Here is a 14,714-nt window from a genome sequence, read left to right as displayed (position 1 = left end):
GCAATCCTACCTGGAGGGGAGAGAACAGATGGTGGAGGTGAACGGAACAATGCCCCCCTCCCAGTGAGATGTGGCGTTCCACAAGGAAGCATACTAGGGTCTTTACTGTTCCATGTAAACGAGTGATGATTGAATTTTTTTATTTCACAGTAAGAGCAATGGGTACATTTCAAACGAAAGCACAAGTCAACGACATGACATCAGCTTGTGACTGCAATTTGTTCCTGTTCGCGGATGACTCAGCCGTGCTGGTCTCGGACATGCAGGGATTCAAAAGGCCCTCAGCTCTGACCTCGGTATAATCTGCACCTGGGTGGGCTCACTGATAACAAACTTTCATTACACCTGGGAAAAACTGAATCCATTCTTTCCTGTGATAAAATGGCTACCAAAAGGTCAACCAAAGAACAAGATTCCTGTATAGGATCTCCTCACTGGTCAGGAAAAATACAGCGAAGACCCTAATCCTGTTAGGGCCCTCATACAAGGTATTCCCTTTGACTGCATGCACCTCATGGTACCACATCACCTCAAAGACCCTAAAACAAGGCTCCAGACATCCCAAAACAAACTGGTCAGGCTACTACTTGGCCTCACTCCCAGAGTACAGCCACTTGGGCCTGGTCTACAAGATTCGCTACACCACTAAGATACCCATGTACAAAAATACGTCCTTAATGTCAATGAAGTCCACAATCACAACACCAGAGGGAGTTCCACGGCTCAAAAAGGGGTTAAATTAATTTTGCTACTATGCCACTAAAATGTGGAACGCCCTACGAACAGCTGTTAAGAAATGTGAATCCCTAGACTCCTTCAAAAGACTCCTTCCCGCCCCCCTCCTACTATTTTTCTATACTGTACAATACATGTTTTCCCTGTTTTTCTAACTGTGTATATGATGATTGTCTCCACCAGGCCGAAGGCATGGGGAGAGAGTATGTTTTGCACTCCGTCCGTCCGTCCTTGTGTCCGTCCGTGTGTCCGTCCGTGTGTCCGTCCGTGTGTCCGTCCGTGTGTCCGTCTGTGAACAGCTAATCTCCGGCACCATTAACCCGGTTGATGCCAAATTTTGCACACACACTCCCTGGATGCCAACGATGAACCTCTGCCCCAAAATTTCCAGAACGGCCTGTTATAGCGCCACCAGGAGGCCGCTATGTGCAAAACAAGTTTTTGGACAGTACATCTACAGATTTTGTCCAAACATCACGCAAATTGGTACATAGTCTCTCTAGAGCCATTCAACAAAACGGGTTTTTCAGATTTCTCAGACTCCATCCTGATTGGCTAAGATTGGCTTCCAAAGTTCGCAAGAGTGTTCAGTTTCAAACAAAATGCTGCAAAGCATGAACACATCGTGTGATTTCCGTGAAATTGCGCACGCACATTCCCACTAGGCCGAGGAAGACATGCCACGTGAACATTTTCAACTCAGCCTCATGGTGGCACTATAACTGGCCGAAAAGTGTTTTTACCTCCAACTGCACGGATTTGTGGATAACTTTGTATGCTAACTCCCTAGAGGCCAAGGAAAAACCTTTGCCTGGAATTTTTCACATCTGCTCTTTATAGCGCCACCAGGAGGCCGACATATGTAAAACACATTTTCTAATATTACTCCTTCAGATGTTATCCAAATTTCACGGAAATCGGTACACATGCTCTCCATAGTCATGTGATCAAGACGGGTTTGCTTGATTTCTCATAATCCACCTTCATTGCCTACGATTGGCTTCTAAACTTTTCAGGAGTAGCCCGCTTTGTACCCGTTTTGTACAAATCGCCACAACAACTCAACGCAGCGTCCGATTGCGGTGAAACTGTGCATGCATATTCCCACTAGGCTGAGGAAGAAATGCCACAGTTTTCAAATCAGCCTCATGGTGGCGCTACAACAGGCCAAGCCGTGACACACACACACACACACACACACACACACGATTATATTACTCCTAAACATTTTTCCAAACATCACACACACTCCTATCCTCCTGGTGGAGACCTGTGCCCAGAAGGGCACTTTTTCTAGTTTTTTTTTCTTTTTGCATAGAAGTGTATATTTGTATGTCTTTAAATGTTCTGATAAATTGAAAATGGAGGACCCTTATGTAAACAAGTCTTAGTACTTTTTGTGGTTTTATAGAAGATTTTGTATTGACCTGTACTGTTGTTGAACTGTAGTACCCATTCTACAAACTGTTAATAACATATTCATTCACTCAATCAATGTCACGTTTCCATTAAAACATGCAAATCCCTTGACTCCTTCAAAACCGCTCTCAAAGGGCACCTACGGACGGCTGCAATTCGAAACTGGCACCCGTAAAATCTCAATCCCCCCCCCCCCCCCCCGCGCCCCCTTTCTCCCTTACTGTATATGTTTCCTTTCCCTTTTTACCTCCTTACATATTTCCTGTTTTTTTTTTATATAGAAGTGTATATTTGTTCGTCAATGTTCTGATGAATTGAAAAAGGTGGACCCTGTTGTAAACAAGTGTAATGCTTTATCAGTGTGTCGTCCACAGTAACAGTCTTTGTATTGAGTTGTGCTTTCTTATGAAATGTACCCATTCTGCAAACTGTTAATAAATACTTCAATCAATCAATCAAACGTCATTCATCAGAAAGTCAACAATCATACAAGCATGCTGCAGAGACGTGTGCACATCACAAGGTGTTGCTCCTTGACATAATGAACTCATTGCATGTACTGTACATTAACTAGCCATGGGCGCTCCTCTGAGCACAGATCCCCACCATCTGGGTGGATTGTCTTTAGATTAAAATACGTAATCAAATATTGAGTTAGGAGCTGACAGTTTGAGCTCAAACAGTGTTGTATAAGTGAATATAAACTATGTATTCATCATTAGCAGGAGTCTAAAGAGCATGATTTGAAGCAAGACGTATAGTCTACATCAGTTGATCAGCTGCATGGTTTAAATAAGAAAAAATATATCTGCAAGCAGCGATATCATAGGGGCCAAGGAATGCAGCAATAAGAAGAAAAAAAAAATATATGCAATACGCAAAATAAGCCATAAAAATATATAGAAGATCCAATGTCAGAGAAAGAAGAGATTAATGAGCATTTTAAATAGCTGACCCTAACCACAGTAAAACTATACAGTACCTAAACCCAACCCTATATAATCCTGAGCTCACTATATGTTAAACCTCAGTTTAGCCTATGTTAAAACTATATTATGTTAAACCTCCTCAACTATGCTTAACCTCAGTAATGTAGCATTATTGTAACGGTTTCCACTTAGATTAATTTGTATTTTGTATTAGTCAGGGTGACAGGTAGACACCTTAGTGAGTTCCACATCTGAGTTTTTAACCACTTGTGAAAACCGACGTATACACATTCAAGATATAAACCCTTGTCATTGAGAATAAAACCATAAAGACAATTGTCAGACAATTGTCAAAATGTTGCTCTTTGTCCCGATAAGGTGGAGAAGCACTGGTCTAGTTCAGTGGTTATAACCGTAGGTTAGTTTGCAGAATGGGTACAGTTCACCTGGAAGAAAGTTGAGTCCAAAGGGAATGCTCCATGTTTAAGAACGTATTACACAGTATGGAATCACATGGTATTCTGTTGCATGGTGGGAGATCGTATCATCCTCTTTGGAGGATATAGATCATACAACACAGTCAATGATGACCTGTATGTCTTAGACTTGAGTCCTAGTCTGAAGACCTTATGCAAGCTGGCAGTTATTCAGTACGGTCTGGATCAGTCTGAACTCCCACACAACATCAGGTGGGAACTGGCAGCCATGACAACCAACAGCCAATAGAAAGAAAATCAGACTTGTGTGAAGTGAGGGGCGCTCTTATCATCATACATCACAATCCGTGCTCAGCCAATGAAATCATTGCTATGGGGTACACACATTTCTCAACCAATCAAATAATTGCTATGGGGTACACAAACAAACACACAAAGCTGGGCGTAGGAGGGGCTAGCGCCGCTCAGAAATAACAGCCCGTAGAAAAAGAGAAGGGCGGCATCTCCAAATATGGAGTTCCAGGCTGACGTCATCAACATGCCATCAGAGATGAATGAAACAGTCAGATTGTTCTGATCCGACTTCGGCGCTCTGTAGCTGATTCATCATAGAGGTGACCTTTGACCCCTAGACTCATTAAAGTGATAATATTCTACAGCTGATTCATCATAGGGCTACACCCACCTGACACAGAGGTGACCTTTAACCCCTAAATGGAACTATTGGGCCAAAGAACTAGTGCACTGCTTGTTTCCCAAACAGTGGGTCGGGGCCCAATGTTTATGAGTCTAGAGTAAATTACCCTTTATTTGTTTTTATTTTGCTTCCTATATTTATTTTTAATTAATTAATTAATTAATTATAAAGTAAAACTATTTAAAAAAAATCTTCCACTTCCACAGGGCAGATAACAGCTTGAAGCCCCTACGCCCCACTTCCACGGGGCAGATAACAGCTTGAAGCCCCTACGCCCCACTTCCACGGGGCAGATAACAGCTTGAAGCCCCTACGCCCCACTTCCACGGGGCAGATAACAGCTTGAAGCCCCTACGCCCCACTTCCACGGGGCAGATAACAGCTTGAAGCCCCTACGCCCCACTTCCACGGGGCAGATAACAGCTCTCCAGCCAGCCTCCCTGCACTCCACCACCAGGTCTGAATACTTGGCTCGCTTGCGCTCATTAGCAGCATCCAAACCTCCCTCCCATGGCACGATGAGTTCCACCAGAAGGAGTCTTCAAGCCTCTGACCACATGACTAGGTCAAGCCTCTGACCACATGTCTGATGCCCACTGATGCCCACTCTTCCTGCACCCTTTAGTGAAATTCCACCTGTTGAGTTTCACAGTTCCTTAGCGTGTGTACCAGGAATAAACTTCTGGGCACAGGTCTCCACCAGGAGGATAGGAGTGTGAGTGTGATGTTTGGCAAAATGTTTAGGAGCAATATAAACGTGTGTGTGCGTGTGCACGTGCGTACATGCGTGCGTGTGTGTGACGTAGCTTGGCCTGTTGTAGCGCCACCATGAGGCTGATTTGAAAACTGTCAAGTGGCATTTCTTCCAAAGCCTAGTGGGAATATGCATGCACAGTTTCACCACAATCAGACGCTGCGTTGAGTAGTTGTGGCGATTTGTACAAAACGGGTACAAAGCGGGCTACTCCTGAAAAGTTTAGAAGCCAATCGTAGCCAATGAGGGTGGATTATGATAAATCAAACAAACCCGTCTTGATCACATGACTATGGAGAGCATGTGTACCGATTTGCGTGAAATTTGGATACAATCTGAAGGAGTAATATTAGAAAATGTGTTTTACATGTCTGCCTCCTGGTGGCGCTATAAAGAGCAGATGTGAAAAATTCCAGGCAAAGGTTTTTCCTTGGCCTCTAGGGAGTTGGCATACAAAGTTATCCACAGATCCGTGCAGTTAGAGGTAAAAACACTTTTCTGCCAGTTATAGCGCCACCATGAGGCTGAGTTGAAAATGTTCATGTGGCATTTCTTCCTCAGCCTAGTGGGAATGTGCGTGCACAATTTCACAGAAATCACACGATGTGTTCATGATTTGCAGAATTTTGTTTGAAACTGAGCACTCCTGCTTGCTTTGGAAGCCAATCTTAGCCAATCAGGATGGAGTCTGAGAAATCTGAAAGACCCGTTTCGTTGAATGGCTCTAGAGAGACTGTGTACCAATTTGCGTGATGTTTGGACAAAATCTGTAGGTGCAAACTTGTTTTGCACAAAGCGGCCTCCTGGTGGCGCTATAACAGGCCGTTCTGGAAATTTTGGGGCAGAGGTTCATCGTTGGCATCCAGGGAGTGTGTGTGCAAAAAATGGCATCGACCGGGTTAACGGTACCGGAGATTAGCTGATCACAGACGGACGGACGGACGGACGGACGGACGGACGGACGGACGGACACACGGACACACGGACACACGGACGGACGGAGTGCAAAACATACTCTCTCCCCATGCCTTCGGCCTAGTGGAGACAATAAGGTGAAGAATAATAGACGGAGGAATAACACTCAGTAAATAATAACATACGAGGAGGCATCAGCGTTGTGTTGCTGGATCTCAGTACGACCCACGTCATCTGAGCAGGTTTATTCTGACAGATTTATATACACATAGGACTTAACAAGCACTTCTTGTCTAGGTCTTGTCACTTCACAATAAGAGTTCATTAATAATAATATATATATACAATTCAGATGACAAATCTCAACACCACCGAATCAGTAATTTTGCTTCTTCTATGGGCCATGTGAAAAAGTTTCAGAACGTCTCACATCCTGCATATTTCCGCGTGCTGAAAATAGCTGATCTACAAGCTCTGGCTGATAACATCCCATAACTGGGGGGTATGAATATATAAGCTCTGGCTGATAACGTCCCATAACTGGGGGGTATGAATATATTCGTACTTTGAAAAAAAAAAGTGTTAAGTGTGTTAGTGTTAGAAGTATAGTGAAAGTATAGCCGATCTACAAGCTCACAACGTGGCGCGAAGTGACACGTGAGAATATTTGTAACATTTTATTTTAACATGTTTTAACATGTATTTTTGTTAGATTTTGTGAATATTTTTAACATGAATATTTTTAACATTTTGTGAATATTTTTACATTTTGTGAATATTCTTTTACATTTTGTGAAAAAAAATTACATTTTGTGAATATTATTTTACATTTTGTGAATATTTCTAACATTCTGTGAATATTTTTAACATTTTGTGAATATTTTTAACACTTTGTGAATATTTTTTAACACTTTGTGAATATTTCTAAACATTTTGTGAATATTTTAACATTTTGTGAATATTTTAACATTTTGTGAATATTTTTTACATTTTGTGAATATTTTTAACACTTTGTGAACGTTCTCAGATCTGCGTCCTGCTTTCCCTCTTTATTTTCTTTCTTACGGACAGTTGATTTTTTTACTTTACTATTTATTTTGCTGTTGCTAGTCATGGCTTCCAGTTCCCACCTGATGTTGTGTGGGAGTTCAGACTGATCCAGTCCGTACTGAATAACTGCCAGCTTGCATAAGGTCTTCAGACTAGGACACAAGTCTAAGATGAACAGGCCACATTCTTCAAAGAGGATGATACGATCTCCCACAATGCAACAGCCGCAAGCATTCATCCTTGATGGGCTGTTCCCCTTGGGCTTAACCTCCTTCCAGGAGAAAGTCTCTGGATTGAATTTCCACACATCATTGAATTGCCGAGACTTCACACCACCAAATATGTACAGCTCTCCATTGTAGGTAAAGGCTGAATGATAACCGCGTCCTTCTGGAAGGGGCTGTGTAGAAGGTGTGTCCATCCAGTGGTTGGTCTCTGTGTCAAACACTCTGATGGTGTTGTAGTACTCATCCAGTTCCCCCCTGTAGCCCCCAAATACAAACATCTTTGTCCCGATGATGGTGGCAGAGTGACCTGCTGTAACAGGTGGTGGAGTTCCTCTGGTGTTAATTAAAGTCCAGACCATTGTGGTGGTGTCCAACTTGTAGATGTCATTGATTTGTAATTGTCCATCCTGGGTCCATCCTCCATGAATGTACATGACCTTCTCCAACACACAGGCTGAGTGGTTTTCCCTCCCCTCTGGAACAGCCCCAGAAACCCTGGGTTTGGACCATGTGTGGGCGTCGACATCAAGTGCATAAAGCACATTGCAGAGACATGTGTTAGTGCACCCTCCCCAGATGTAGACGATATCTCCTACCAGCACAGCTGTGTGGGAGTAGCGCCAGGAGGGAACCACAAGGTGACGTTTTCTTTTTCCAGTCGTCACTGGAGACAACTTTGTCCAGCGTAGAGACACTGTGTTGAAGACGTGCACAACCATGGGATCAGAATTGTTCCTCACATCGCCTCTCCAATTAGGAAAGGCGTAAACTTGATGTCCGATTGCTACGGCAGCACCGGGATGCTCTGGACCCTCCGGTCCTTTGATTCTGCACACTGTGTAGTGAAACATGTCTGTCTGTCTGTCTTCGTCTCTGTCAGGCCTGCCTGCCTTTCAGCTTATATAGAGTGACCAGGGCTGTGGTGTGACATCACATGACATCAGCACACTGCCAATCGGACTGATATGCCCATTTATGGAGAGCTCTGATGTCATCAATACATGCCCATATATGCAGATCTCTGATGTCATCAATACATGCCCATATATGCAGATCTCTGATGTCATCAATACATGCCCATATATGGAGATTTCTGATGTCATCAATACATGCCCATATATGGAGATCTTCAGTCCCTGTTCCTTTCACGACTAGACGTGTCATTAATGACATCATAGACGTGTCATTAATTACATCATAGACGTGTCATTAATTACATCATAGACGTGTCATTAATTACATCATAGATGTGTCATTAATGACTGTAAATCACGACCCTCAAGTGTAATATTGCGATTATACAACAGTTACCCTTAAAGGACCACTTCACCACTTTTCAACCTATCTTCATATAATAGGTCCTCAGTAATAATCATGATAAAATGGCACAATTTTCTGCTCAGTATGTGTCTCATAGGAGGGCTGTGGGCAGTTCAGAAACCAGTCTGTGTATCATAGGAGGGCTGTGGGCAGTTCAGAAACCAGTCTGTGTCTCATAGGAGGGCTGTGGGCAGTTCACACACCAGTCTGTGTTTCATAGGAGGGCTGTGGGCAGTTCAGAAACCAGTCTGTGTCTCATAGGAGGGCTGTGGGCAGTTCAGAAACCAGTCTGTGTCTCATAGGAGGGCTGTGGGCAGTTCACAAACCAGTCTGTGTCTCATAGGAGGGCTGGGGGCAGTTCACAAACCAGTCTGTGTCTCATAGGAGGGCTGTGGGCAGTTCAGAAACCTGTCTGTGTCTCATAGGAGGGCTGTGGGCAGTTCAGAAACCAGTCTGTGTATCTTAGGAGGGCTGTGGGCAGTTCAGAAACCAGTCTGTGTCTCATAGGATGGCTGTGGGTGCGTGCGTGTAAGACCATCCTTTGAACAACGAGTGACACATTTGTCTTTATTTTTCAATGCTCAAACAATTGGAAACAAGCCAGTCTTTTCTTGCCTTCTTGGGCTCAATTCTTTAAGCATTGAATTTGTATTAAATTAAACTACTTTTTCTTACAACTGTTCGAATGTATTCAATTAAAAAAAATGTTCTCAAACTTCTCAGTGAGTGCAAATGGACTTGAAAACAAACTGTAAAAATCCTCAAATACCAATACAATGCTGCTGATACTTAATCATCAATAAACTCTGAGAGTGTAACACATGGAAACAAATTGACCCTTACAGGTCTGTAACGCAGAGTGTAACACATGGAAACAAATGGACCCTTACAGGTCTGTAACTCTGAGAGTGTAACACATGGAACCAAATGGACACTTACAGGTCTGTAACTCTGAGAGTGTAACACATGGAACCAAATGGACCCTTATGAGTCTGTAACTCTGAGAGTGTAACACATGGAAAACCAAATGGACCCTTACAGGTATGTAACTCTGAGAGTGTAACACATGGAACCAAATGGACCCTTATGGGTCTGTAACTCTGAGAGTGTAACACATGGAAACAAATGGACCCTTACAGGTCTGTAACTCAGAGTGTAACACATGGAAACAAATGGACCCTTACAGGTCTGTAACTCTGAGAGTGTAACACATGGAAACAAATGGACCCTTACAGGTCTGTAACTCTGAGAGTGTAACACATGGAACCAAATGGACCCTTACAGGTCTGTAACTCTGAGAGTGTAACACATGGAACCAAATGGACCCTTACAGGTCTGTGACTTTGAGAGTGTAACACATGGAACCAAATGGACCCTTACAGGTCTGTAACTCAGAGTGTAACACATGGAAACAAATGGACCCTTACAGGTCTGTAACTCTGAGAGTGTAACACATGGAACCAAATGGACCCTTACAGGTCTGTGACTTTGAGAGTGTAACACATGGAACCAAATGGACCCTTATGAGTCTGTAACTCTGAGAGTGTAACACATGGAAAACCAAATGGACCCTTATGGGTCTGTAACTCTGAGAGTGTAACACATGGAAAACCAAATGGACCCTTATGGGTCTGTAACTCTGAGAGTGTAACACATGGAAAACCAAATGGACCCTCACGGGTCTGTAACTCTGAGTGTACCCTAACAGGTCCATTTGGTTCCATTTGTACGAGTTAAATTTACATTGATTATACAATATAAACTGGGGTCTCAGAGATAGAAATGCCATTAAATGGGGGTCCGTACCCTGTTGCATATCAAACTGGGGGTCCTTCTGTTATGGGGGTCCTATCTTTTCAAATGGGGGTCCACAGGCTAATAATACGTAAGCTAAGAACGTATGTGGAATATCTATATAATGAAACTATACATATAAACTACATACTATACTATACTATACTATACTATACTATACTATACTATACTATACTATACTATACTATGGATATATACTATAAAGTGCTATGACTACTTAAAATGCAATTCTAGCGCTGTCTACGTAACATGCTATAAGTCTGTTTAAAATACTATCTAAGTCTATACATAAAGTGCTATCTAAGGGGGTAGGGTAAGTGCTACGGGCCATGATGGAGTCTGAAAAGGTGGGTTTTCAGACTACGGTGGAAGATTGGGAGTGAGGCTGCAGTTCTGATTGTAATGGGAAGTGCATTCCATAGTTTTGGAGCCAGAATGAACTAAAAGCATATTGAGAAACACAATACATAACTTTTCAAAACTCATATTTATTCAAATATAAATGAATAAATAGATAAATAGATACATAAATAAATAGATACATAAATAAATAGATACATAGATAGATATATTGATAGATGCATAAATAAATAAATACATAAATAAATAAATAAATAAATAAATACATAAATACATAAATACATAAATACATAAATAAATAAATAAATGAATGAATGAACAAATGAACGAATGAATGAATGAATGAATGAATAAATAAATAGATTGATATATGAATGAATGAACGGACGGACGGACGGACAGACAGACAGACAGACAGACAGACAGACAGACAGACAGACAGACAGACAGACAGACAGACAGACAGACAGACAGACAGACAGACAGACAGACAGACAGACAGACAGACAGACAGACAGACAGACAGACAGACAGACAGACAGACTGATTGGGGATCTATAGACTAATGCATGTCAAACTGCATGGGGGCCCTTGAAATTAAACGTGTTGAGAATTATTGGGCCGTAAACATATGCATATCTCTTTAAACTGGGCCTAAAACATATCATGCATGCAGCATGGGGTCTCTAACATATTTTTTTAAACTGGGCCGTAAACATATCATGCATGCAGCATGGGGTCCCTAACATATTTTTTTAAACTGGGCCGTAAACATATCATGCATGCATCATGGGGTCCCTAACAATAACATATATTTTTAAACTGTAGGGTGAGCCTTTTTTTTGTGAACACTGAGGCCTGAAGGCTGCTTGTAGTCCTTAGGACAGATGTCGCACTTAAAAGGCCTCTCTGTGCTGTGAGACAGCATGTGGCTCTTCAGCTCCCGGTTCCTTCGGAAGATCTGGTCGCACTCCTGGCACTTCACAGGCTTTGCCCAGGGCTGGCGGTGTACGATCTGGTGCCGGTCATGAGCTATTGGTGAGGAAAATGTTTTCTTGCACGATTGACATGGGAATTCCTGCTGCTGCTCCCCGATGGCGATGGCCTCCTCCGCAATCACCTCGTTCTGTAATGGATGGAAAGAACAGGCACAATTCAATTACAATTCACAATGTAGGCATTTATCAGACACTTAACCTTATAACACCCAGCGTTGCAATAATACAACATATTTTAATTAATTATTTAATTATTCATTTTTATGTTTTTTTTTCCACCTAAACGTCATCATTGATGTTCATTGCAATGCCATTGGTCATGATATTTGCATATTATTACCCCCCACAGAGGCTGAAATTCACACAAATTAAAAATCTCTGGACTCTGCAATTTTGAACAATTTTAACCTATGACCTTTTTTGACCGTTTTGTTGTGATCATTAGAATGTCTAGAACATGTTTTATTTATTATTGTGAAAGATATCCACCAAATGTAAATTATTAATTTATTATTATTATTTTAATAATTATTATAAATGTGCATAACATTTCCAAAAAACTTTGTTTACATCATTTCCTCTGATGCTAGTAGTAAAAAGTAGTAGTAAGGTTAAAATATCTTTTTTACAAGTAGAAATTAATCCGGGTGTTACAGGACTAATCCAGAGCGATTTACAGTCGTGCGTGTGTGCGTGTGTGTGTGCGTGCATGCGTGCGTGTGTGCGTGCGTGCGTGCCAGCCGGGACTCGAACTCTGCCTCTCGCCTGAAAGTCCAGATTTAGATTTTAGTTTTAGTCATGATAGTCTCTTGAATAGTTTTAATTTAGTTTTAGTCACATTTTAGTCACCCGGACTGTTTTAGCGTTAGTCTAGTTTTAGTCGACTAAATATCACAAGATTTTAGTCGACTGAATCTACAGATGATTTAGTCGACTAAAATGTACCTTGGCGGGCCTTGATGCCGTCTGACTGATTTTACACATGCTGAAAATAGCCGATCTACAAGCTCGCGACGAGTTGTGAGCTTGTATATCTGCTATTTTCAGCATGCAACCAAGTGTAAAAGGACTTATACTGGATGTCTTGTCCACTAGTCCCTTCCTGACATTTTAGTTGACTTTATTTGTTGACAAAATTGTCAGTATATTTAGTCTTAGTTTTAGTCATCATACTGTAGCTTATTTTTCATGTAGATTCCATGTAGTGGAAGTAGTCGATGGACATTTTTCGTCTTAGTTTTAGTCGACAAAATCAACAGTAGGCTACCAACCTCTTCCAAACTGGCCATGTTTTTTCCTATCTTCTCTGCTCGGCTCTGCTCGTCTCTTCAACCTCTGGAGACAAACCAAAGTTTGGTTAATTAGCACCAACTACATAACATTATTATTATTATTATTACATCAACAAGGTTTTCAACCACTTTCATATCAAGTTCCATTATTTATTTATGTATTTATTTATTCAGCATTTGGTGACATTTTGCCTCTCAGAAATGTTGATCAAAATAACAATTCTTCTACATTATCTTTGTGTCGACTTCTAGTAAATTAAGTGATGTCCAACCATGGTTTGGTTTCATTTCATCCTCTCAAGAGTTAAAGATATTTAAGGGTTAAATATCCATCATGGGTCCATTTGGTTACCAAGTCAAACCACTGACATAGACTGTCTGATTGTTGGTGATGCTTTAGCTTCAGGTTAGCTGTAGTAGCTTAAGTAGTTTAACAATTAAAGTGATTTAAACAGTCATCATAGAGTCACCATATTAAGCTCTAGATAAGTATTTGTTGTGAAATGATAGATTTATTGTTTCTCCACCTACCGTCACTCGTTCTATCTTCAAAGTATTCAAAGTATAAATGTTGTTTTAAAACAATGACAAAGTTTGTCAACAAATTGATGTGTCTTAAATTGTCACTTAAGTTAAGCGGGAAGTTAGTTCGCGGGCATCCACCTACGTGATGATGACGTCATCGCGCAGTGTGTGTGTGTGTGTGTGTGTGTGTGTGTGAGTGCGTTCATACAGAGGAGGGACACGCACACGCACATGCACACGCACACACGCACGCGCACACGCGCACACGCACACAGAGAGAGAGAGTTTGTGTACAGCCTGCACAGGTCTACAGAGCAGCAGCGAGGCTCCGAGCGTGTTGAACATCAACACCATGCGGGTCAGTGCACCAATAGCAGCAGATGAAGGTAATTATTCTCTCTATGGATGTGATCATGCCTCCATGTCTCCGTGGCTTGTTACCTGCTCACCCCTTTTCCCCTCACTATATATTTTTTCCGGTCTATTTGGTACGTCTCTAAATGCTTTGATGAATTGAACAAGGTGGACCCTCTTGTAAACAAGTGTAATGCTTTATATTGGGTCGTCCACTCCCAGTTAACAGTCTTTGTATTGAGTTGTGCTTGAAATGTAGGGGAGAGAAAACTAGAAAACTGTGTTGCCATGTGACCTTAAATCTAGTAAGCATCCATCATTTACACCTGGCTGTGAAGTTGGGAAGCACATGGGGAAAGTAGAAAACATTATTTTACACAAAAAACTGTTTTTTGTCGGTCAAAGTAATATATACTCTGAGAGTGTACAAATGACACTTTCATGTAAAAAAGGTTGCCGTCGTCAGCCGGATTTGCCTGTCTCCAGCCAGGAGGTCTCAGGTGATCCAAGTCAGTGGTTCTCAAACTGTGGGTCCACACATCATGTTTGGGAGGGGTCCCCACTCCCCAGGTCACGGTGACAGTAAAGTGATGATTTAAGGACTTTCAAGACCTTTGTAATACCTGCAACAAAAAAAAAGACCATTACTGCATTATGCCCGTAGCCTCGACGACCTTACAGGCGTATGCAAAGGCTCAACGTATGTAACTTAGATATACATTTTATGTAGACATAGCACCCTATTGTACACGTTTCATTATATAGATATTCCACTGTTAGGTTCTTAGCGTAGCGTATGTATGATTCTTGACTATTTTATCATGCATTTGATTTATTACCATGTTTGATTCTTGCTTACTGTAAATCGCTCTGGATTAAGAGCATCT

This window comes from Electrona antarctica, assembly GCF_951216825.1.
Source record: "Electrona antarctica genome assembly, chromosome: 7".
In the NCBI taxonomy this organism is placed as follows: domain Eukaryota; kingdom Metazoa; phylum Chordata; class Actinopteri; order Myctophiformes; family Myctophidae; genus Electrona; species Electrona antarctica.
This window is presented reverse-complemented; position numbering follows the sequence as displayed.